Source organism: Balaenoptera borealis (assembly GCF_965194805.1).
Source record: "Balaenoptera borealis genome assembly, chromosome: 9".
Taxonomy (NCBI): domain Eukaryota; kingdom Metazoa; phylum Chordata; class Mammalia; order Artiodactyla; family Balaenopteridae; genus Balaenoptera; species Balaenoptera borealis.
Window position 1 is genome coordinate 50,217,991 of NC_138873.1, and position 23,703 is coordinate 50,241,693.

The following is a 23,703-nucleotide window of genomic DNA, read 5'->3' on the forward strand; positions in this document are numbered from 1 at the left end:
CATAGGGACCTTGACCTCAAAAGCACTTGAGAGCCACTGACCTTGAACGAGTGAACTTAGTAGTAACAAGTGGTGGTAGTGACCTCCCTGTTCCCTCTCGGTTGGCTTCCTCCTCTGCCTGAAAGAGCAGGACCAGCACTTGCCCAGGGAGCCTTCCCCGGCATGCAGGCTGGATGGGCACCCCTCTCTACTCCCGCAGCCCTGGGCACACCCATGTCTGTGTGCCCATCTGCCTCCCTCACATGACTGAAGTAACCTGAGGTAGGGGCTGTACAGACTTTTCGCTCTCTTTCCTTGGTACTTGGTATGTACTCAATAGTTTTCTTAAGTAGGACTTATTAGTAGGGATCAGTGAAGTAGGGGATACTAATAATTCCTACCTCATAGGTTGATGGCAGGAGTAAATGAGTTTATATCTGTAAAGTGTTCCCTTAGCATAGTGCCTGGCACACTATTAGTGCTCAATAAAAGTGTACTATTGTTAACAATTACCGGTGCATAATTCCTTAGCTGCAATTCTGAAATCCTAAAAGCTGTAATAACCAAACGTTACTTTGCCAGCAAACCCTAACCCAATTGAAACTCATCTGGTGGTACAACATACAATACTCGGCCTGCTTCATGTGAATATTAATGTGTTTATTTATCAGCCTCAGATCACACTGGGGATGTTCTTATAAGGTATATGCTAACACCCCCAAAATTCTGAATTCTGAAACACATCTGGCTTCAGATTTTTTGGATGAGAGACTGTAAATCTGTAATAGGCAGCTTCCTTCCTTTCTGGGGTGATTTGAAAAGCACCCAAGAACCTCTCTATTCAAAAATATCCCTCCATTCCCACCCCACCTAGACTGCCATAGTGCCTGAAATTTCCATCCACCCTTGGGGAAGGTGCTGTCTCCAAAAAAGGCCTCGTCAAAATGCAGCTGGGTGCCTGACACACGCTTAACTCATCGCAGTGTGAGCACCTGCTAGTGATTACCTCCTTGGCAGGGGGGCAGGCCCTCTAGGGATGAATCAACCACCAAGTCAGGTGTGCTGCAGAGTGCGTGTGTGTGGAAGGTCAAGAAGAGGCAGGCCGTGGGTAGGCGAGGATGGTACGCTACCCCTTGTGAGGGACTGGGGGTACAACAACAGCACCCTCCACCACTTAGCCCAGGGCTGGCCCTGTGGAGCAATAGGGGTTGGTTCTCCACATCAGGGTGCCAAGACCACAAAGAGAAAAGATCTGGAGAATCTATTCTGCTGGGCTGGGACCTCAGTCTTGCTCATGTACATCATATCAGAGGAACAGAAAGGCATCCTGGACGTCTGGCTGTTTGGTTAGCTGGGACCCCTGGAGCCGGGGCGGGCATTCCCTGCAGTCAGAAGCAGAACTGAACCTCAGACCCAGCTAGGACTGTACTTGCAACGTCAACATTTTGTGGGACACTAGGAAGGTGCAGTGAGCGACACACAATGGGAGACAAGAGGTGTCCAGTAAAACCCTCCATCCTCATAGGATGCGTTACAATTACACTTAGGTCTTTCTTACTCTCCTAGAAAACAGTCAAGGTAGCTCCCTGTACTTTGCCTTTAGAAAACTAACACATCCTGCCTTGGCTGGAGACTCTGCTTAAAATCGCTGTGAAATAAAATACAACTAAAGGTGGAATATTCTTTCTGGAAGTCAACCTCAATTGTTTTGACCTTGGGGTAATATATTTAAACTCAAATTTGGTAAATGGCTTATGAAATACTCTCATTTTTCCAAAGCACTCTAATAATTTCACATGATCTTAGACTACACCCTTATTTAAATAAATAAAAACCAAAGGTTAGTGATTTACTCGAAGTTTAAAAAAAAAAAAAAAAAGACCCAGGTGAAAGAATCCTGAGCTGAGTCAATTTGAATTCCAGCTTGGCAGCAGTGCTTTTCTTCAAAATACAAAAGTAACGTTATAATGACAAATGGTTGGGATGATTAATATATGAACTCTTCTTCTCAATTTTCCCTCACAAAATCATAGCAACTCTTCAGTCATGTACATAATTCAAAGCAAGATGCTAGAATTCTTTAACGGCTGTTAATATTCAGGGTCAAACCATTTTAACCTGAACACTTAAAAAGGAGGCTTCATTAGTGGTTTTAGAGATTGTCATCAAAGTGCCGGCCACAGCAACTCCTGAACCCCACCATCCACACCTGTCTAGTGTCTACACCCTCCATTTCACAGATGAGACATTTAAAGTCAATTTAAAAATGGGACTAATGGTTTCTGTGCTTTGAAGCCAGACCTTTGCCTGCAACCCTGTGTGCATTAACCCAAGAGCTTTCCGGCAGGCATCACACCAGAGAGATACCATCTGGGAACTAAACCTTAATGCAACTGAGAAAAGGAGAATCCAAGTCATCAAGTCATTGTTTTGTCCTTCAGCAGCTCAGCTGAATACACAGGTGGGCAGGCTGTAGGGGGGACAGCAGCAGGGCTGGGACAACCATGAACAGGGCCACAGACCAGCCACTGCCACCCACTGCCTGGGGTTTCTTATCAGTAAATCAATCAGGAGTCCTCACCCTACTTCTCAGTAAACTGCTTCAATGCCCCGTGGAGTAATGAAAAACCATTACAAACACTCTAAATGTGAAATGTCAACATCAGCCTTAAATGGTATCAGACTGAGTGGCAGGTGGGTTTAGGGCTTCAACACCACCTCACCGTGGTGTTGATTTTGCTACTCGCTACAGTTTGAGAGCCTTTGGTCTAAGGAGACCAAACTGTAATCTAAAATGCTAAATAAAATCTTATTTGTGGTCAGTCAACAGCACTGAACATTTTTAAGTAGAAACTTTCTTCTTAAATGATATACTACCACTAATCCTACACTGAGCAGGCATCATTTAACACTTAACTATAAAGACATGAGTAGCAGTATTACATTTCCTAATGTCCTCACACTTGATTTCCCCGTTGGCTTATGCAAGGCAAGGAAGAAATATAAAAACATCCAAGACCCTCACAAGGGGCTGCTGGTGGGCACCTTGTCTCTGAGGGGCACTGGAAAGAGATGGAGGTAACCCCAATAACACTTCCAACACTACATGTAATAGTCTTTTTATTAGCTTAGATGGCATTTGTTTCTGGATGAAAAGACCAGTGTTTAAACACTAAATGATGTGGAAATTGTAAGACTGCTTTCTTTTATTCATTCCAGTAGAAAGAGATGGCTTATTATTGCACTTTCATGCTGGAAAAAAACGTTCGACATTTCTCTCCTATCCATAAACAGAATTTTTGTTTTCAGCTTCTCCCCACAGTCCTCAAAGGGATAAGACTTATTGCCCTTAATTCAAATGCTAGTAGTCTTTTTGGAGATGAATTATTATAATTACAAATTTGCAGGCTCATTTCTTTTTATCTACAAAACCTAGTCCCATCTTCAAGGAAGTCTCTGTATTTCCTCTCAAGGAACGTTGCAGTCTTCTTTAGTTCATTTATGGGCTGCTCAGTGTACTCAAACACCAAGGACTGATGACACTTAGCCTTAACTGCAGTTCCCATTCACAGAAGAGAAACACTTTAGACAGAAATTCATTAGACACACTACATGTTTTTGAAGAAGATCCTTATTGGTGCCCTTTTATGCTCTTTCTTAAATGTGTTATTATTCGTTTGGTTATACTATGACCATGTCCTATAATAATGGTATCTTACACTTGGATGCATAACAAAAGTTTGAGTCCCTTTAAAAGTTCAATTCCCATTGAGGGTATTTCTGACTTATACGTATTCAGTACCCAATAAGCATATGTTGGTTTGACAAGAAAATATTTAATTGGTCAGACTGAAATGTCTTCTGGATTTAGTAATGATATGACGATTTGTGGTTGGTGATAGAAGAACTAGATAATACTTGTATAATTTCAATAATTTTATACATGTGATACTCTTCCAATATGTTAAAATCTTATACTTTTTCTATGATGAGCATTTTGGCACACCATTTGGCTTTTCCAGAAAATTTAGTAATGGTTCTAATCACAGGATATATTTCCCTTCCTGGTGATCCCTTCTGTTGCTACCACAAACTCCCAAGTTTTCCCAAGGTGCTGTTTTCACATCACCAAATGGTTCTGTTGGTTCATGACTGAGTGACAGAATCAAAAGAATATTATAGCTGAAGAGGCCCTTATGGAAGACCCTGACCAACAGCCTTATTTGCAGATGATGGTCAGCATCAGGTCATTCCTCTCTTTACTTTCCTCTACCTTCTGGGAGAAAACAATCATTAGGGCAGGATCAAAGTTGATCAGATGCTCCGGTCTCAGTGGGGTAAAACCTCAGCAAATGTCTTAATAGCACAAGCCCTTTATTATTCTATTTGCCTTTCTGCCGGCTTTGTAATTTCTTTTAAGCAATAAGGGCTATTATTTCCTAACTGGCAGAGGGGCCTATGGCACACATTGCCATGCAATCATTTTTTTAAAAAAATATTTAATTTTTATGGCTGCGTCTGGTCTTAGTTGTGGCACATGGGATCTTTTGTTGTGGCGTGTGGGCTCTTCGTTGTTGTGCGCAGGCTTCTCTCTTGTTGTGGCATGCGGGTTTTCTCTCTAGTTGCGGCACACAGGCTCCAGAGCATGTGGGCTCTGTAATTTGCAGTGCACAGGCTCAGTAGTTGTGGCACGCGGGATTAATTGCCCTGCAGCATGTGGGATCTTAGTTCCCCAACCAGGAATCGAACCCGTGTCCCCTGCATTGGAAGGTGGATTCTTTACCATTGGACCATCACGGAAATCCCTGCAATGATTTTCTGTCTTTCTAGCTTTTAATACTGCTCAGAGCCTTTAGCCCTCAGTTTGTGGGTGCCATTCTAACATCTTTTTGTGACCATCCATTGCTTCTCGTTAGTTCCCTTATTAGGTTGCTTGTATCTTTCCAACAAAGTATTCATACATTGAAGCCTAGTCACGAATCTATTCTACCAAGATGATACGGTGAGAATGTGTTTGCTTCTTCATGTTAAAAAGTCAAGATAATGCTGCATATTCTTCCCATTCAGTGTACAAGTATAGACACCTAAGTCCAAAATGTAGCTCTCAAATCATGCTTGTCCAATATGGTAACCATTAGCCACATGTGCCTATTTAAATTTATATTTATTTAAATTGATTAAAATTAAATAAAATTTAAAATTAGTTCCTCAGTAGCACTAGTCACATTTCAAGTTCCTGATGACCACATGTGGCTAGTGGCTACTGCATTGAACAGTGCAGTATAGAACATTTCCTTCATCACAGAAAGTGCCATTGGACAGACTGTTCTAGAACCTCTTTCCTGCCATTTTTTTCTCAGAAATCCTGAGTATCTCTTTCTAAACTCATTGCCTTTATATAATACGTCCCTGCATAGCACTTATCACTATCTGATCTTTTATTTATCTGTTTATATACTTTCCAGGATGTGAATTCTATCTTGCTTACCTCTTTACCCCCAATGCCCAGAAGAATCTTTGGCATATAGTAAGTGTTCAATAATTAGTCCCTGAATAAATGAATGGCGTCTGTTTAAGGAAGATGATTTTACCTTGGATTTCTAAATTCAGAACCTGAAAGCAGTGTGATTTGGATTACTCTAGAATCTAGAGTCTAGATGATAGGGAGGTATATGATTTCCAACAGAAGTCTGGCTTTTAAGTTCGTTTCCTCAGATAACCATAAGGTGGACGGGGCACTGAGGGGAAGCTGAGGTGCTTTCTAGCAGGGCAAAACTATCCAAGTAGCTCAAAAAACAAGGGTGAGGCAGGAGGGGTGCATTCTAATCCCCCTTTAGAGGTGAGAAAACAATGACTCAGATTAACAAACTCACTAAATGGGCTGAAATCAAGAGGAATGTGTCAATCTTCAAACCACCTCTAATAAAACGAAACAAAAGGCAAAATAAGTCCCTATATCCTGGGATTCTAGAAAGCAGGCTCCGCCTATGTAATTTGCTTTCATATACCCTGTCAAGCCAGTTTCAGTGTTGGAGATATGGGCAAGGACATTTGCTGCCTTCCACACATACGCATTGCCCTGACCCCCCAACCAAGGGCACTTGCATGTGTCTTTGGGTAAACATACATGACATCACAGTAAAGGCAACAGGCTTGAGGGGCAAACACTTATCCATGTATTAGGACATGAAACCATGCTATTAGCTGCTGATGACATTCTAAACATCATCAAGGTAAAAAAAAAATTAATTTTCTTTTTATTCCTGCTAAAACAGCAAGTCTATATAGTACACACAAAATGCTGTGAACCTAATGCATGATTTCCCCACAGTGCAATTAAATTTTCAGTCTTGTTATGCCATTGAGAGCTAATGAGCGAGATACAGAATAGTGTATAAATCTGATTCCTTCAAATCCAAACAAATTCCAAATCCTTTGAACAGCTGCTATTACAATGGGATGACTGTGAACCGTCCTCCATCAGAGATACTGGAAGAGAGGTTAGAAATTTCATAAGCAGGTTAAAATGCATTAAAGCAAATATGACAGTAATGCCAGTCCCTAAACAACCCACCATTAGAAGGAGCAAAAGGGGTGATGAGAAGGAACTGAAGAATATAATCGGTGATGATGGAACCTAAAATGTACAGTCTTGTAGACCAGGGGTGCAGGCAGCCTTCTCTGTATATAAGGCCCTTCAAAGGCTCAGCAGTAAGGAATTTCAGCTGCTTACAGCAGACGAGGTCTTTGTAGATTCTGATAGGAGAGGACTATGTCATTTGGTTATGGCGTGTGAGGGCAGCAAAGCTCTCATTGTGTGGGTTTCTCAAACACTCCTCTGCCTTCAACGTGTCAGAAGCCATGTCAGTGACAGGCCAGCCAGAAAGGCACTGCAGTCTCACAGAAGTTAGGATTTAATGCCTAAGCCTAAGCCACATTAACAAGAGAGAAAAGTTATTTATAGATCAAAGTACACAATGACCTTAATATATCTCAAAGAAATCCATGCATGTGAATGTCTAAGGCTGCTAAACTCTTTTTTTTTTTTTTTAAGCTTTACTGAGGTACAATTGACAAAAAAACTATCTTTTGAAGACTTATTTTTCATCAGATCAACGAAATGAAAAAAGTGTATGTATGTACATACACATACACATGTTATGTACACAGACATATTTATATGTAAGTTATGCTTATATATACTAATATATACATATATTTTCTTTAAACATAACGCTGAGGGAAGGGCTGTGTGTGTGTGTGTGTGTGTATATATATATATATATATATATATATATATATCAACACTCCCCACAGTGATATACTTCAAATGAGTCCATGTGACCTCATCTTTACAATGTCCATTCTACTGTGCAGACACTGAAACAAAAGTACAGTTGCTTTTAACATGTGACTTTCTAGTTTACACTGTTATACATAAGAGCCTTAGAGACTATTACAAGCTTGTGAGAGTAAAGTTTTTGGTTAAAATGTCATAACATCACTGCCATACATATATACTGGGAAAAAAATCAACTAACAATGCTTACCTAATAGTTATCATGGAAAACTACTGTGCTTCAAATCTATCAATGCTTTTCACCTTTTTATTATAAAATAAGACAAATAACAGAAAACCACACAAAACAAACACACACAATTATTAGAAGGTAAACACAAGCTGGGTCAAGAAACAGAAATTTTGGCAGCCAACCCAGAAGCCCCTTCTATGTGCTCCATCCCCATCACAACCCCTCCCTCCCCTCATAAGTAGCCATCAACCTGACTTCTACAGTAATCACTTCTTTGCACTTTTAAAAAAAACAAAGATTTTTTTTTTTCATTCAAATGTGCATCCCTAGACTATAGTTTAAAAGTGTGATTGGGCTTTTAATCTACGGATTCTCCCTCCTATCTTTTCCTTACAATTTGTCGAAGAAACCAGGTTGTAGAGTTTCTCTTGTCTGGGTTTTGCTGATGGCATATTCATGACGCAGTTCAAAAATGTTCCTCTGTCCTTTATATTTCCTGCAAGCCAGCAATTGGATCCAGAGGCTTGGTGAGAATTTGCTTCAATTGCTGTGGTGAGACCACAGGTGGTGGAGTGCTGTGTCATCAGGAGGGCCACACTGTCTAGCTGTTTATCTTTTTTGATGCCCACAGTCATTGATATGAATGCCTAGATCCATTAATTCACTGGGGATTGCCAGATGATAATTATCTTATTTTTTTTTCATTTATCAGTTGTCACACTTTAAAAATATATTTATTTTATTTATTTATTTTTGGCTGCGTTGGGTCTTTGTGGCTGTGCGCGGGCTTTCTCTAGTTGCGGCAAGTGGGGGCTACTCTTCGTTGCAGTGTGCGGGCTTCTCATTGCGGTGGCTTCTCTTGTTGTGGAGCAGGGGCTCCAGGCGCGTGGGCTTCAGTAGTTGTGGCATGTGGGCTCAGTAGTTGTGGCTCGTGGGCTCTAGAACGCAGGCTCAGTAGTTGTGGTGCACGGGCTTAGTTGCTCTGCAGCATGTGGTATCTTCCCGGACCAGGACTCAAAGCCATATCTCCTGCATTGGCAGGTGGATTCTTAACCACTGCACCACCAGGGAAGCCCTGTCACACTTTCTTAAAAAGATTTTTTTCCTCATCTCTTGTTTGGTTACCCAACGGTACAATTCATATGATTCAAAGTCATATGCTTGATTCTTTGTCTGTTTTCCAGATAATGAAATAGTTCCTTATCATCCTAAGGTGACCAGATTTTTAAAAAATCATCATAAACTCATGGATTTAAACATATTTGATGAGTTCCATCCTACTGTAATTAATATCCTTATTGAAGTGCAAATTTTCCCATCTTTGTCCAGTGGGAGCCAGCATCACAAGAGAGTATCATACTGTATATCACTGCCCAGGAAAAGATCAAAATTCAAAATCTGAAGTATGGTTTCCATTGAACCCATATTGCTTTTGCCCCGTCGTAAAGCCCAAAAATTTTAAGTTGAACCATTGTAAGTTGGGGACCATCTGCGCTCCATTTTTTTTTTTTTTTTCTGACATAAAGTTTTTTCTCTGACATAAAGCCTGAGAATAATCTAATTTTCTTTCCCTTAAAAGTCACTTTCTCTTTTTAGATGTCTAAAGGATCTTTTTCCTTTAAAGTCCAGTTGACATACTATACTGTATCATTTTTGGTCACTATTCTCAGGTATGTGTTGTGCTATTCAAATACGTAGTTTTAAGTAGTTATATTTCAGAAAAAAAAAATTTGGCATTACTGTTTTTAGTATTTGTTTTGTTCCCTTGCTTTGTTTTTCTTCATCAAGACTCCTCCTATCCATGCTAAATCTTCCTTGCCTATTGCCAATATTTGACACTTTCTCTTGAATCTTTTTCTTCATTTCTTTTTGAATTTTAAAGTTTTGTATTTTAAGCTCATTTTGAAATAGTATGCTTCAGTTTTGACCTCTTTTATCAAGTTGTCTTTCTGGCATGCTTTCATCGGAGGGATGTTATTCTGCTCTGTGTTCTTTCATTCTCCCAATAACTTTATATGGGTTTGGACCTCGATACTTTTCTGTTGCTCATTATGCAAAATTAAATTTTCCTGAACCTTTAGAATGGAGTGTAGTTCAGGAAAATCTAACTTGACAGAACTCCCTCTTTTGTTGTTTAAAATCATGTCAGCTTGCTTTCTGAGATTTCCTTTACCTCTTCTCTTTCCCCTCTTCTATCTGGAGTTTCCCTTTCCCTCATGCCTCCTGCCCAGTTTTGACTCCACTGTCATCACTTTCTCCTGGCCTGGAAGGGAGCTTTGGCCGTCGGGTTCAGGAGTTAATCTGGCCCAGACTGCCTCAGCTCTTTTCAGAACCCACCAAGAGCCCCTGCACTCACCTGGCACTGAACTGGGTAAAACCCCTCCCAGTTTCAGCTGCTGTGCTCAGATTAGCCAGCAGTCATTTCCAGTGCACTCCTGTTAGCTACTCTGGGGCTCTCCTGGTCTCAGGTCTGTCAGATGCCCTGCTGTCCCCTCCTGACTCCTTCCTCTCGTACAGCACGGACATCACGCAGGTCTTGTGGCTGTTGGCGGTTTACCTCCACCACCTGCTTATATTTTGTGATTTGTAGATAACTTACGCGGTTTGAGGTAAATGCTGCCCATGTGTATTTGGTTGTGCTCCCTAGTTGCTCTGTTTTATGTGATGACTCAGAGATTTAAAAAACTATGTTGCTGCCGTCTTCTTCCCAGAACCAACTAGGCATGTCTGTTTTTAAAGTATATTTTTCACCCATCCCCAAAGCTGGTCCCTAAATGTGACATATTGTTGCCTGCATGGCTATACTGTCCTTGCTGCTGAGGTAGGCGTTGCCACACTTCTCCTTACCCAGAGCTTTGCTCAGAGAAACTCTTTTCCAGCTCAACTCCCATTTCTACTCCGTCAGTACTTGGTCTCCTCAGAGACAGCTGAATACCACAGGGTCCAGATGTGGCTGCTATCCTAGTGATGCAGAGACTTGGGGGAAGTGCGGAGAATGTGGTAGAGCCCTTAATCTCGCGGTTCACTTACATCTGGCTAATCAAGCATTATTACAACTATGGCAGCAGAAAGAAGTACAAGTAGAGTTAGGAAAATTAAAAAATGACTGCCTATCAGCTTTACTTTTATTGCAGCTAATGGGAGATGGCTAGGATATCAGTTAGATTTGGGTCATGGGCTTAATGAACAAGGGAGTCCTTCCGATGGCTACTGAAGGACCTCACTCCATCATGCGAGCAGGGTGCTTTCACCATTCTTGCCTAGTGGCATCTGATGACTGCTAACACAAATGGCAATTGTACATTTCTATTCTCTCCCTTTCTGGATAGTTTTAATCCTCCTTTGCCACCAGTGTATATTGAGAACACACAGGCAGTCTTTTAATTTATAGGTCACTAGATCACAAAAAGCCTCATCTGGACTTAAAGAGAGCTGCACAAAACCCAGAGATCCTGGACTTTGAGTGGGATGCAGTGATGTATGGGGGAGGAAGTGGGTTCTACTTATAGCAAGAGGAATATGCATAGATAACTGGGTAGCTAGCAGGGCAGACTCCGACAGATAACATAAATTAGATTCCTCAGTATCCATCTGAACTCCGCTTCCTGCATGCAGAGGCTGAAAAACAAAAAATAACATCCCAGAGTCCCTTGCAATTTGGGTTCAAAATGTGATTTAGGTTCTACCCACCACTTATACTCGCAGGAGTCTGATTTGGAACTGACTCATACGCGAAGAAGCAGCATGTAGGGTATCCTTTTTGCAGACTCTGGCAAAGGCAACGTGCTCTCGAGTTGGCCACCCCAGTGGCAGCTTCCTGATTATAGCTGAGGTGGCTGGTTTTGCAGCCAGCAGCTGCTGTGAAACCTTCCGGATCTAGGCAGATGCAGCAAGCACTCTGATGATTTGCCATGTGCTTTGCGGAGTCATTCCTGGCAGCTTGGTCTCCAGTCTGTCTCTTTAGCCCTCTGGTGATTCTGAAAGCCACTGAAAATCCCATAATAAATCACTTTCTGTTTAATCTACCTAGAGTGGATTATGTTTTCTGCAACTGAACTCTGACCACATAGCCAGCCAACGTGCAAAAGCACAGGAAGCGCCAGCTCTTTCTTGCTTTAGCTGGGAGCAAGCACACGGGCGCCTAGGTAACCCTGTTCCTGGATGGTTCTAGCAACAAGGGGATACTTCCAGCAGTTGGACACATTTGTGTTCACTGCCCTAGGAGACAGAAGGGACAGTCTACTACAAACACATATATGAGTGGCAATGTTGGTCCTTTTGATGTTTGGGCCATAGCTGTTAGTATTTTTATTGGTCCATGTATGGCAGAATGATACTCTTCTGCATTCTGACAACTATAAAATTAAAATGTTGTTTGTGTTTTTAAAAGGACTTTTGGTTTTAGACAAAGTAAGATGATTTTTGGACCTGAAACAGGTAAAATGCCTCTAATTTAGGATGCAATTTATAAGTTGTAGGATTTCCCTCCCATTTTGTAGGATATATTGTCTTAGTATAAAAAGAAATGCAGTTTTTCCTCTGTTTCAGCTGTGTCTAGTATTACAAACACCAGGAGAGCACCCAATGATATTTGGCTGCACTGTTTTGTAGGCCATAACGTGAACATTTCAGCTGCTGTTTAATGAGAGCGCACTTGGCTTTGAGCCACAGGCAACAGGAACTGGTTACCCTGCACAGCACTGGGTCTGTTCTGCCAGTAAAGGACAGGTTGCACATCAAGCCTGTAACAGCTGTTCTCAAAGGGCAAAGAATACAACTGCCCCTCCCAGAGTCATCCTTTCTCCCCGCCTGTACGCAGGCCCAGACTCTCCCTCAGGGCAACTGGTCATCTATCAGACATTTCCACGGTGACCTTTGGGAGCAATCTGTCCCTTCTGTCCTCAAATTTCCTGGAACAGCAGCAGCAGTGGTAACGGAGCCATGTTTCTCACTGTTGGAGAGGGAGGTCACTAATATGGAAAGGGAGACGGACAGAATAACCCCAGAGTACCCTACGATTAGAGGCATCAGTATGAATTTATGGAATTAAAGATACATATCTATATTTTATTTGTATTATACTTACAAATATATAATTTATATTATATGATATATATATATAGTATGTATTTGTATATACATATATGTATATATTTGCATATGTCTGTATATATTTACATCTATGAGTATATGTAAATATATATATGTCCTTTGAGTGGGCCTGGGAGCAATGACACCCCAATGGCAATAGTGCCCACACCTTGGCTTTAATACCATTTTCCACTAAAAAGAACCTGAGGTCCTTGGAGAAATGACTGATTTCAGGGCTGGGGCAGGCAAAGAACATGATGAGCTTAGAACATCTTGTGCCAGAAATCAAGGATGTACTTAAAGAATGATGAGGATGTGTCCAGAGAACACAGGAGCCAGGCTGAAGGGACGCAGGTGAAATTTGGAACAATTTGAGTATCAAAATAAATAATGACAGTAACAGACTATATCCCATTGAATAAAACAGAAAACCAAGATCTCATACTGAGAAAAATAAGTAAATGAAATAATTAAAAGTTTGATGAAGAAAGGGATGTTTACATCATTTCAAAGTATCTCCCACAAAATATTCATTAATTAAAAGAGAGGGGGAAAAAAAAGAGCAAAAAGTGGAAAAGCCCAGAAGATTCCATTTTAATCAAGGGACTGAAATAAAGATGATTAGTAATGGCATGAATTGGAATTGTGTGCCACCTGATAGGATGCAATAAAAAGAACCCACCATCACTTCTGTGATATTCCTGCCTGTATTCATTATGTACTTTAAGCCAACGAACATTTATGATGTCACAGTTTCTGGGGGTCGGGAATCTGAGAGTGGCTTAATTGGGTGATTCTGGTTTTAGGTCTGTTATAAGGTAAAGTCCTGCTGCTGGCTGGGGCAACAGTCACCTTGAGGTTTAACTGGGGCTGGAGAATCCACTTCCATGCTCACTCACATGGTTGGCAGGCCTCAGTTTCTCACTGGCTGTTGGCTACATGCTTCAGTTCCTTGCCATCTGGGCTTATCCATAGGATGTTTGCTTGCCCCAGAACAAGTGATCCAAGAGATCGCTTCTATAACCTAACCACTTCTGCTCTATGCTCTTGGTCACAAAGATCAACTCTGGTACAGTGTGGGAGGAGACTGCATGAGGGTTTGAATAACAGGAGGTGTGGCCAATTTGAAGGCTGGCTACCAAACTGCCAAAGATAACCATGACAAACTCAGACTGGGCGCGGTTCTACGAAGTCATTAGACTGTATTCTTCAAAGTGTCAAGGTTATGAAAAATCAAGGAAGACTGGGGAACTGTTCCAGAATGAAGGAGACTAAAGAGACATGACAACTAACTGCAATGTGAGATGACGGACTAGTTCTTTTTGAGATTAAGGGCATTATTGGGACAACTAGCAAAAGCTTGAACGGGGTTGAAGGATTAGTTGGCAGCAATGTATTGCTGTTAATTTCCTAATTTTACTAGATTGTACTGTGATTTTATAGGAGAATCTTCTTTTTTATATAAAATACCTACTCAAACGTTAGGGAGAGACAGAATATCAGGTCTGCAACTTACTCTCAAATGGTTCGAGGCGGGGAGGAAACATTCTTTGTTCTGTAATTGCAACTTTGAGGTAAGTTTGAGACTGTTTCCAAATTAAAAATGTATAGAAACTATAAAGACCTATGGGAGAAACTGTCTAAGTTAAGGTCGAAAATCCTAATTCTATTAGGTAGAATTATAAGCCACTGCTGTTTTCGTAGGTCAAAAATATATGAGTATTGGTAACTTCATATGGTTCAACTTAATACAAGAACATTCCAACAAACTAATCAACATCAAAGACAATGAAATTTTGGATTCCAATAAAGAGGCAAACAATTCACAGGGCCCTTTCAAGGATCTCTCTCCTGCAATTAACTACTCTGTCCAGCACCCCCAGTATCTGACTCTCTGCAGACCACCTGTCAGCACAGAGAACTGCTGTAGTAGCTCCTATCCTAGAAATGATCCCTATACCCTCCTCCCAATGTCCTATTTCTCTGCAGCCCTCCACAGCATTTTTGAAATGGTTTCTGCTCCCCATGTTCTCTTACCCCCTTCCCATTTTTTCCTAAATTCACTGCAGTGGGCTTGCAAAGCTACCACCCATAAACATTTGCTCCTCAAGGCCATCAATACCTCCCTGTTAATTCCTCTGTATTCAAGACTGCTGCCCACTCCTTCCTTCTCGAAACATTTTCTTCTCTTGGCTTCTGTGAAACCACATTTCTCTAGAGTTTCCTCCTATTCCCCTCTTTGCTTATATCCTTGGCCCCTACAATTCACCCTCCAGAAAGCACCCATAGTCATGTTTTAGAGAGTGCATTAGAGCATGCCACTTCTCACTGAAAACGACCCCCCGCCAACGCCCCATGCTTCTCACTGGATAAATAACAGCGAAGCTCCTATGAGATTTGGCCCCTACCTATGCCTCACTCCATCCCAAAGCACATTCCTCTGGGCCTCTCTCACTTGGCTTTGTTTGCTGCTTTTTTTTTTTTTTTTAGTGAAATGTTTTTGCTGTATTTTAATCTATATGCTTTCAAAAAATTGAAGTATAGTTGATTTACAATGTTAGTTTCTGGTGTACAGCAAAGCGATTCAGTTTTACGCTTACACACATATTCTTTTTCAGATTCTTTTCCATTATAGGTTATTACAAGATATTGAATATATAGTTCCCTGTGCTATACAGTAGGACCTTATTGTTTATTTTATATATAATAGAGTGTATCTGTTAATCCTAAACCCCTAATTTTTCTCTCCCCCCACTACTTTCCCCTTTGGTAACCATAAATTTGTTTTCTATGAGTTTTTTTCTATTTTGTAAATAAGTTCATTTGTATCATTTTTTTTTAGATTCCACATATAAGTGATATATTTGTCTTTCCCTGTCTTACTTCACTTAGTATGATAATCTCTAGGTCCATCCACGTTGCTGCAAATGGCATTATTTCGTTCTTTTTTTATGGCTGAGTAATGTTCCGTTGTATATATGTACATCTTCTTTATCCATTCCTCTGTGGATGGACACTTAGGTTGCTTCCATGTCTTGGCTATTGTAAATAGTGCTGCAATGAACTTGGGGCGCATGTATCTTTTCCAATTATATATGGTTTTCTCCAGATACGTGCCCAGGAGTGGGACTGCTGGATCATATGGCAACTCTTAGTTTTTTTAAGGAACCTCCATACCGTCCTCCATAGTGACTGTATCAATTTACATTCCCACCAACAGTGTAGGAGGGTTCCCTTTTCTCCACACCCTCTCCAGCATTTATTTGTTTGTAGACTTTTTGATGATGGCCATTCTGACTGGTGGTGAGGTGATACCTCAATGTAGTTTTGATTTTCACTTCTCTAATAATTAGCAGTTGAGCATCTTTTCATGTGTCTGTTGGCCATCTCTGTGTCTTCTGTTTGCTTCTTAAATATGCCAAGCTTATTCCTGCCCTGGTCTTCTGCGCATGTTCTCTCTGCTTTGAACACCCTTCGCCAGTCATCTCAGGACAGACGCCTCCTCTGCATTCAGGTCTCAGTTCAAACCTCAACTCCTCAAGGAGACTTTCCCTCCAAACCTAATTTAAGCAGCTCCTGACTCTCACCTGCCCCAACCACTCTCTCCCATCATCCTGGTTTGTGCTCTTCAAGGCATTTATCCTAATATGAAATTGTCTTATTAGTTCAGTGCTTGTCTGCCTATCTTAGGACATAAATGCCTTGAGAGACCTTGTCAGTCTTGTTCTTTACTGTATCTCCAGTGTCTAGAACAGTGTCTGACACATAGTAGGTGCTTAATAAATATTTGAATAAATCACATACTTTCTGCTAATGATCCCACCCAGCAGATGTCTCATGGCTGTGATAATGATAATTACAGAATCCTAGAGATGACCTTCCTTCCAAATCATCTTATCCAACCTCAGATTACAAGAAGAAACTCTACAACACTGCTGGTAGGTTATCCAGCCTCTACTTGAGGACTCTCAGTGATAGAAGAACTCATGACTTTTCATAATGGAATGTTTACATGTCATTGTTTTTTGAAATTTTTATTTTATTTTTTATACAGCAGGTTCTTATTAGTTATCTATTTTATACATATTTGTGTATACATGTCAATCCCAATCTCCCCATTCATCCCACCACCACCACCCCCATCCCGCTTTCCCCCCTTGGTGTCCATACGTTTGTTCTCTACATCTGTTGTCTCTATTTCTGCTTTGCAAACCGGTTCATCTGTACCATTTTTCTAGATTCCACATATATATATGTTAATATACGATATCTGTTTTTCTCTTTCTGACTTTCTTCACTCTGTATGACAGTCTCTAGGTCCATCCATACATGTCATTGTTGATAGCTCTAATTGTTGAAAAGGTTTTCTCTTCAGTGACCCTAAATCTTCCTCCCTATATGTTCCACTTATTGATCCCAAAACAACTTGAAAAAGCCCTGCTTCACTGGACGGTAATTCAAGTATTACTTGAGGGAATGATCACATGATTCTATGCTCTGAGATAAGTACTCCCAGCTATCTCAACACTTCATGTGACATGAAAAATTAACCAAGCCTGCACATGAGAAAGGTCTGCAAAATTTTAGCAGCTTGGTTTAAGTAAATAAAGCCTTTCTAAGCATCTTATCTGAAAAGTAAAATGTAAGCATGCCCTTGGGTATTCAGAGAACATGATCTCATCTCTCATGGCAGTCTTTCTGTTCTTAACAGACTGCTTCTCTGCATCACGCTCTTTCTGATACTGAGGGAACTGCAACAATCACAGCCAGCCAGGCCCACAAGCATCTTCCCTGAGACAAAGACTTGTCTTTTGCAGAACACGTTTGTGAGTATATGTTCTCACTTCTGAATCAATTTTATATTTTAATGAGATGAGAGAGAACTTTCATGATGTAACTGTTCACTAATGAGCTTTGTGGCAAGGGCTCTTTGCTGAAGGCATTAAACAATTTATTCTATGAGTGAAAAAACAGTTTGGCTCTTATAGCCCTTGGGGCTTTCAGTGTGTGCAGTGCAGGAGGAAGACCATCTGTTATGATTAAACAGGCAACATTCTAGTGCATATTTGTATCCTTCCCTGTGACTTCCGCAATACAATAAGCACTCCATGTAATTTTTTAATTTTATTGTAGTTGATTTACAATGTTGTGTTAGTTTCAGGTGTACAGCAAAGTGATTCAGTTATACATATACATATATTCATTTTTTTTCAGATTCTTCTCTCATATAGGTTATCACAGAATACTGAATAGAGTTCCCTGTGTTCTGCAGTAAGTCCTTGCTGGTTATCTATCTTATAAATAGCAGTGTGTGTGTATGTTCATCCTAAGCTCCTGATTTTTCCCTCCTCCCAACATTTCCCCTTTGGTAACCATAAATTTGTTTTCTGTAAGTCTGTTTGTTTTGTAAAAAAAAAATTGATTTGTATCATTTTTTTAAAAATTAGATTCCACATGAGTGATATCATATGATATGTGTCTTTCTCTATCTGACTTCACTTAGTATGATCTCTAGGTCCATCCATGTTGCTGCAAATGGCATTATTTCATTCTCTTGTATGGTTGAGTAATAAACTTATGGTATATATATACATCTTCTTTATCCATTCCTCTGTCCATGGACGTTTAGGTTGCTTCCATGTCTTGGCTATTGTGAATAGTGCTGCTCTGAACTTTGGGTGCATGTATCTTTTCGAATTATGGTTTTCTCAGGGTATATGCCCAGGAGTGGGATTGCTGGATCATATGGTAGTTCTATTTTTAGTTTTTTAAGGAACTTCCATACTGTTCTCCACAGTGGTTGTACCAATTTACATTCCCACCAACGGTGTAGGAAGGTTCCCTTTTCTCCACACCCTTTTCAGCATTATTTGTCGATTTTTTAAGTAATGTCCATTCTGACTGGTGTGAGGTGATACCTCATTGTAGTTTTGATTCGCATTTCTCTGATAGTTATTGATGTTGAGCATCTTTTCATGTGCTTTTTGGCCATCTGTATGTCTCCTTTGGAGAAATGTCTATTTAGATCTTCTGCCCATTTTTTGATCGGGTTGTTTGTTTTTTTGATATGGAGCCACAGGTTGTTTTTTTTGATATGGAGCTGTTTGTATATTTTGGAGATTAATCCCTTGTCGGTCGCTTTGTTTGCAAATATTTTCTCCCATTCTGTGGGTTGTCTTTTCATTTTGTTTATGGTTTCCTTTGCTGTGCAGAAGCTTTTTTTTTTTTTAAAGAAGATTTTTTTAAAATTTTTATTTATTTATTTATTTATTTATGGCTGTGTTGGGTCTTCATTTCTGTGCGAGGGCTTTCTCTAGTTGTGGCAAGCAGGGTCCACTCTTCATCGCGGTGTGCGGGCCTCTCACTGTCGCGGAGCACAGGCTCCAGACGCGCAGGCTCAGTAATTGTGGCTCACGGGCCCAGCCGCTCTGCGCCATGTGGGATCTTCCCAGACCAGGGCTCGAACCCGCGTCCCCTGCATTGGCAGGCGGACTCTCAACCACTGCGCCACCAGGGAAGCCCTGTGCAGAAGCTTTTAAGTTTAATTAGGTCCCACTTGTTTACTTTATTGTTTACTCTAGGAGATGGATCAAAGAAGATATTACTGCAATTTATGTTAATGAGCATTCTGCCTATGTTTTCCTCTAGGAGTTTTATAGCATCCAGTCTTACATTTAGGTCTTTGATCCATTTTGAGTTTATTTTTGTGTATGGTGTTTGAAATTAGAACATTCCCTTTCTTTTATATGCAGCTGTCCAGTTTTCCCAGCACCACTTATTGAAGGGACTGTCTTTTCTCCATTGTATATTCTTGCCTCCTTTGTCATAGATTAATTGGCTATAGATGTGTAGGTTTATATCTGGGCTTTCTATCCTGTTCCATTGACCTATATGTCTGTTTTTGTGCCAGTACCATACTGTTTTGATAACTGTAGCTTTGTAGTATAGTCTGAAGTCAGGGGCCTGATTCCTCAAGCTCCATTTTTCTTTCTCAGGATTGCTTTGGCTATTTGGGGTCTTTTGTGTTTCCATACAAATTTAAAAACTTTTTGTTCTAGTTCTGTGAAAAGAGCCATTGAATGAAGGAGTGAGCAAGTGAATAAAGGAACCAATGAATCAGGGGGTCTCAGAACTATTTGCTTCCTTAATTCCTTAAACAAACAAACAAAACTATAGAAAAGAAACATTTCTTCAACTGGTCAGGAATATCACTCCTCTGGTAAGGACTGAACAAAGCTATAATGTAGTAATGCCTTGGTTGCCTTAGTGCTGCATACGGACATAAACAGTCAAATATTCTACACCTTTTTAGTCTCAGGACCCCTTTATACTCTTAAAAGCATTATTTAGGATCCCAAAAAGCTTTGGTTTATTGGGTTATAGCTACTGATATTTACTGTATGAGAGATTTTTAAAATCTATTAATTCACTTAAAAGTAACAATAATAGGGACTTCCCTGGTGGTGCAGTGGTTAAGAATCTGCCTGCCAATGCAGGGGACATGGGGTTGAGCCCTGGTCTGGGAAGATCCCACATGCCATGGAGCAACTAAGCCCATGTGCCACAATTACTGAGCCTATGCTCTAGAGCCCGAGAGCCACAACTACTGAAGCCTGCACACCTAGAGCGTGTTCCACAACAAGAGAAGCCACCACAATATGAAGCCTGTGCACCACAGAGAAGAGTAAGCCCCTGTTCGCCGCAACTAGAGAAAGCTCACGTGCAGCAACAAAGACCCAACGCAGCCAAAAATAAATAAATAAATAAATAAATTTTAAAAAGTAACAATACAAAACCTAATAAATATTAACATAAATAGTTTAATGAAAAATATTTTCCAAAACAAAAGAAAATTTAAAAGGAAGTGATGTTTTTTACATGTTAGCAAACCTCTTCAATGTCTGGTATAAGAGAAAACAACTGAATTCTCAAATCTGTTTCTGGCTGAATCAGTCATAATACATTGTTTTGGCTGAAGTATAATGAGGAAAATCTGACTTCACAGAGACATGTAATTGGAAAAGGAAGAAGTATTTTAATAGTCTTCCCAGATAATTGAGGATATTTTTCTTTGATGCTACAGCAAAACTTGACAAATTTCTTAAAGGTTAGTTGCAGTGTAGAATCTGAAATCATGTCAATGAACTTTTCATGTGCTTTTATCTTAAAACCCATTGGTCTGTCTTACACTTGGAATGGGTTTTCTTATTCATGGATGATTTTTTTAATAGCATGCATTGGTCATTTGGACAATATTGACTTGAGTTATGAAGATCTTCCAAATGTAAGACATTTCATTACACAATATCAAAAAAAAATCACATTTGTTAAGATCGTTACCAATCTCACCAGTAAAACCTTTAAGTAAGTATTGCTAATGATGGTCGATATAAGTTTTCCAAAATTCTGATTTTGGCTTGAAATATCTAACTTTATCACTTGTAACAAATACTTACAATTGTTTTTCTTGAAGTGACAGGCTTTACTCTGTTCATTTTTGAAAAAGTGTCTGCCAAATACTCGTCTGAAGAACCATAGTTTGTCAGTCAGTCATTATTTTAATTGGTGTTCTGTGAAAAAAGTGATGAGCTCAGCTCTCACATGTGCTTTTCCTTGACAACCATCATATTTTGATATACAACAGAAGTCTTTTATGTGTATCTCCCATTTTGCCCCAAAGAATACTAGAAAGACATACATTTAAGGGTTGATACTTACTTAATAATTTTTATTGCTTCATTAACTGGCCTGTCTCCCCCCACCCACCCCCTTCCCAGGCCCTCGCCCCTTCCCTCATATGTCCGATCCAATGCTGAAAGCCTGCCTGGGATGGAGGTGCATTCATTATAGGAGCCAGGCCAGAGAAGGACTTGACTCAGTGGGGGCTGGAGGACTCCCCAGGAGTTTGCAAACCACATTTTGAGCCTCACTGCTTTATGCTTTTTAGTGTTGTCTTTTTCTTCCTTTGGTGGCGAGGTGCTAGTTGTCACTATTTGTTACTGTCCATGCTGCCTGTGGGAGGCTCCCCCACTTTTAGCTGCACCCAATAGGAGTATGGGTTGGAGAAATTCCAGCTGCCTGGCTCAGGCTATCATGTTACTGGACTTTGGGTTTAAGTCCCAAAGAAATGAAGTTGAGTCCCAGCTTTATCACTTAAGAGTTCTGTAACTCTGAATGAGCCACAGACCCTCTCCAGGCCTTGTTTTCTTAGAAAATCAGGGGACTGAGTCCAGTGACCCCTAAACATCTTCCAGTTCCCAAATTTCACAGTCCTAATATGCTAAACACACATGTGTACACAAATGGGACATTCTGAGAATGCTGTCTCGCACCTTTCCACACAAATCTGACTGTTATCTATGTATCTCTAGAAGCCATTACAGATGGCTTTTGGGAGGAAAGAAGTATGTGAAGAATTCAGATGACACCAATTGATTTTCTCATGATGAGACTGTTGGGAAATATCCAAGATTCCATATGTAAAAACAGAAATTAAACACTAAAATGAAATAATAAACTAGTAAACAATAAATTCAATTTAATTATATCATCTACATGATATATAAATCAATAACTGATTTTGTTACAGCATGAGAAAATCCAAGAAGAATAATACCTACTGTGTTAAAACTGTTTGAAATAAGTAAAAGCAAAATCTTTGGACAAGTAAGAGTAATAATGAGTAGAAGACAGTATAAAGGACAAAGTTATTGGTCTGAGAAGCTTCAAATATAATTTTATTTAGAGTTCCCAAAAAGATACCTAAAATTATATTTTTGCTCTTTATCTAAACATTTACTGACATTTCTGAGATTATCAGAATTTTTTTTCCTAGCTCTCTATTACTGAAAGTAAATGTATCCGAACATATTAACTAGTCAATTTACTTTCCTATTTTCTAACCACATGATAAATGAACTACCAATTTAGCTATTCATCTTTTGAAATAAGCCTGAAAGAGTTTTATCTTTAAAGAGATATTATTTTGATGTACAATGCTTAAAAAGCACTGACTTAATTTTGACATTAAGTAATGAACTTCTAACACAATTATAAATAGTAAGACAAAATGGTTAAGAAAGTCAAGATAGTCTCAAGTCCTCTTTTTTCCTGCATAAGGACAGGATACATTTTATTCAGATATTCTGGGGCTTAATTAGTGTTTTGGTGACATCACACATACAGAATAGAAACTATGACCCTTTACTAATGGATGTAAACCATCTTATAAAGAGTGTTTTTGCAAGCAAATGGAAAGTGGGTTTGAGAAGGAAGATTTTTTTAAATGTAAAAATTTCCCTTCTTTCCAACTGAGATCAAACTGCCATAATTTTTTTAAATTGTAAGATTCTAAGAGTAAGTTAAATACAAAAAGAAAGCAAAACTTTTAGGGTTTCATGTATTTAGAAACAATAGGCAAATGGAAATCAAGAAATCTTGATTCAATTTTAGGCATGTTGATCAAGGAATTCTTTTGAAGAGCTTCAGCAATTTGAACTGAAAATAAGAAAATCATGGATCAAGATGGCAATGTAGGTTGTCCCCAACATCATCCCCCTCACAAGAAAACCAACTAGCAACTATCCTTAGACAAGTCACCATTGTGAAGATCCCAGAATCCAGGGGGTGAAGTGGAAGCACCCCCCCTTGACCCACAGAGACCAAGAAGGAAAGCATTAGAAGAATAAGAGGAATGGCTACACTCTGACTGCACTGCTCATCCCCTGGATAGTCACAAGGCCACACAAGAGGGCCCCCAGGTCTATAGTTTCTACAGTGGGGGAAAAAGCCCAAAGTAAACATCCAGCTCCCCCAGCCCTGCAGGGTACTTCCCAGTGGTTCCACTTGGGTCTCACCTCACAGGGATCACTGGGGCAATCTCTGGAGCTTGATCATGGAGAATCAGAGAGAAATGGAGAAGGGGGGCAGGGCTTACAGTAATCAGCACTCAAATCCTGGCAGAACATATTCCTCCCTGCAGCTACAACTGAACACAGATCCCAGCCAGAGGCTCTTTGCATCTGCAGAGCTGAGCTGGTGGCCCTGTCTGGCCAGAGAGCTCGCTGGGCAGTGGAAATAAAAGGATACTAATTAACACTGT

General features: G+C 40.1%; 1 protein-coding gene and 1 long non-coding RNA gene across 4 annotated transcripts in view; one reads left to right on the forward strand and one right to left on the reverse strand.

Annotated features, from left to right (window-relative positions):
- Window positions 1-23,703, reverse strand: part of FIG4 (FIG4 phosphoinositide 5-phosphatase) — a 130,483-nt gene that overhangs the window by 406 nt on the left and 106,374 nt on the right. The window contains exon 24 of one of the 3 annotated variants that reach the window (XR_014248193.1): window positions 21,059-21,172. The exons of the other annotated variants lie outside the window; for them this stretch is intronic. The gene's annotated coding sequence lies outside the window, so the exon portion shown is untranslated. The remainder of the gene's footprint in view (window positions 1-21,058; window positions 21,173-23,703) is intronic. 3 annotated transcript variants of the gene reach the window in all.
- LOC309634632 overlaps window positions 42-23,703 on the forward strand; it is a 40,130-nt gene continuing 16,468 nt past the window's right edge. Inside the window, exon 1 of the long non-coding RNA XR_014248264.1 lies at window positions 42-17,428. This is a non-coding gene — a long non-coding RNA (uncharacterized lncRNA). The remainder of the gene's footprint in view (window positions 17,429-23,703) is intronic.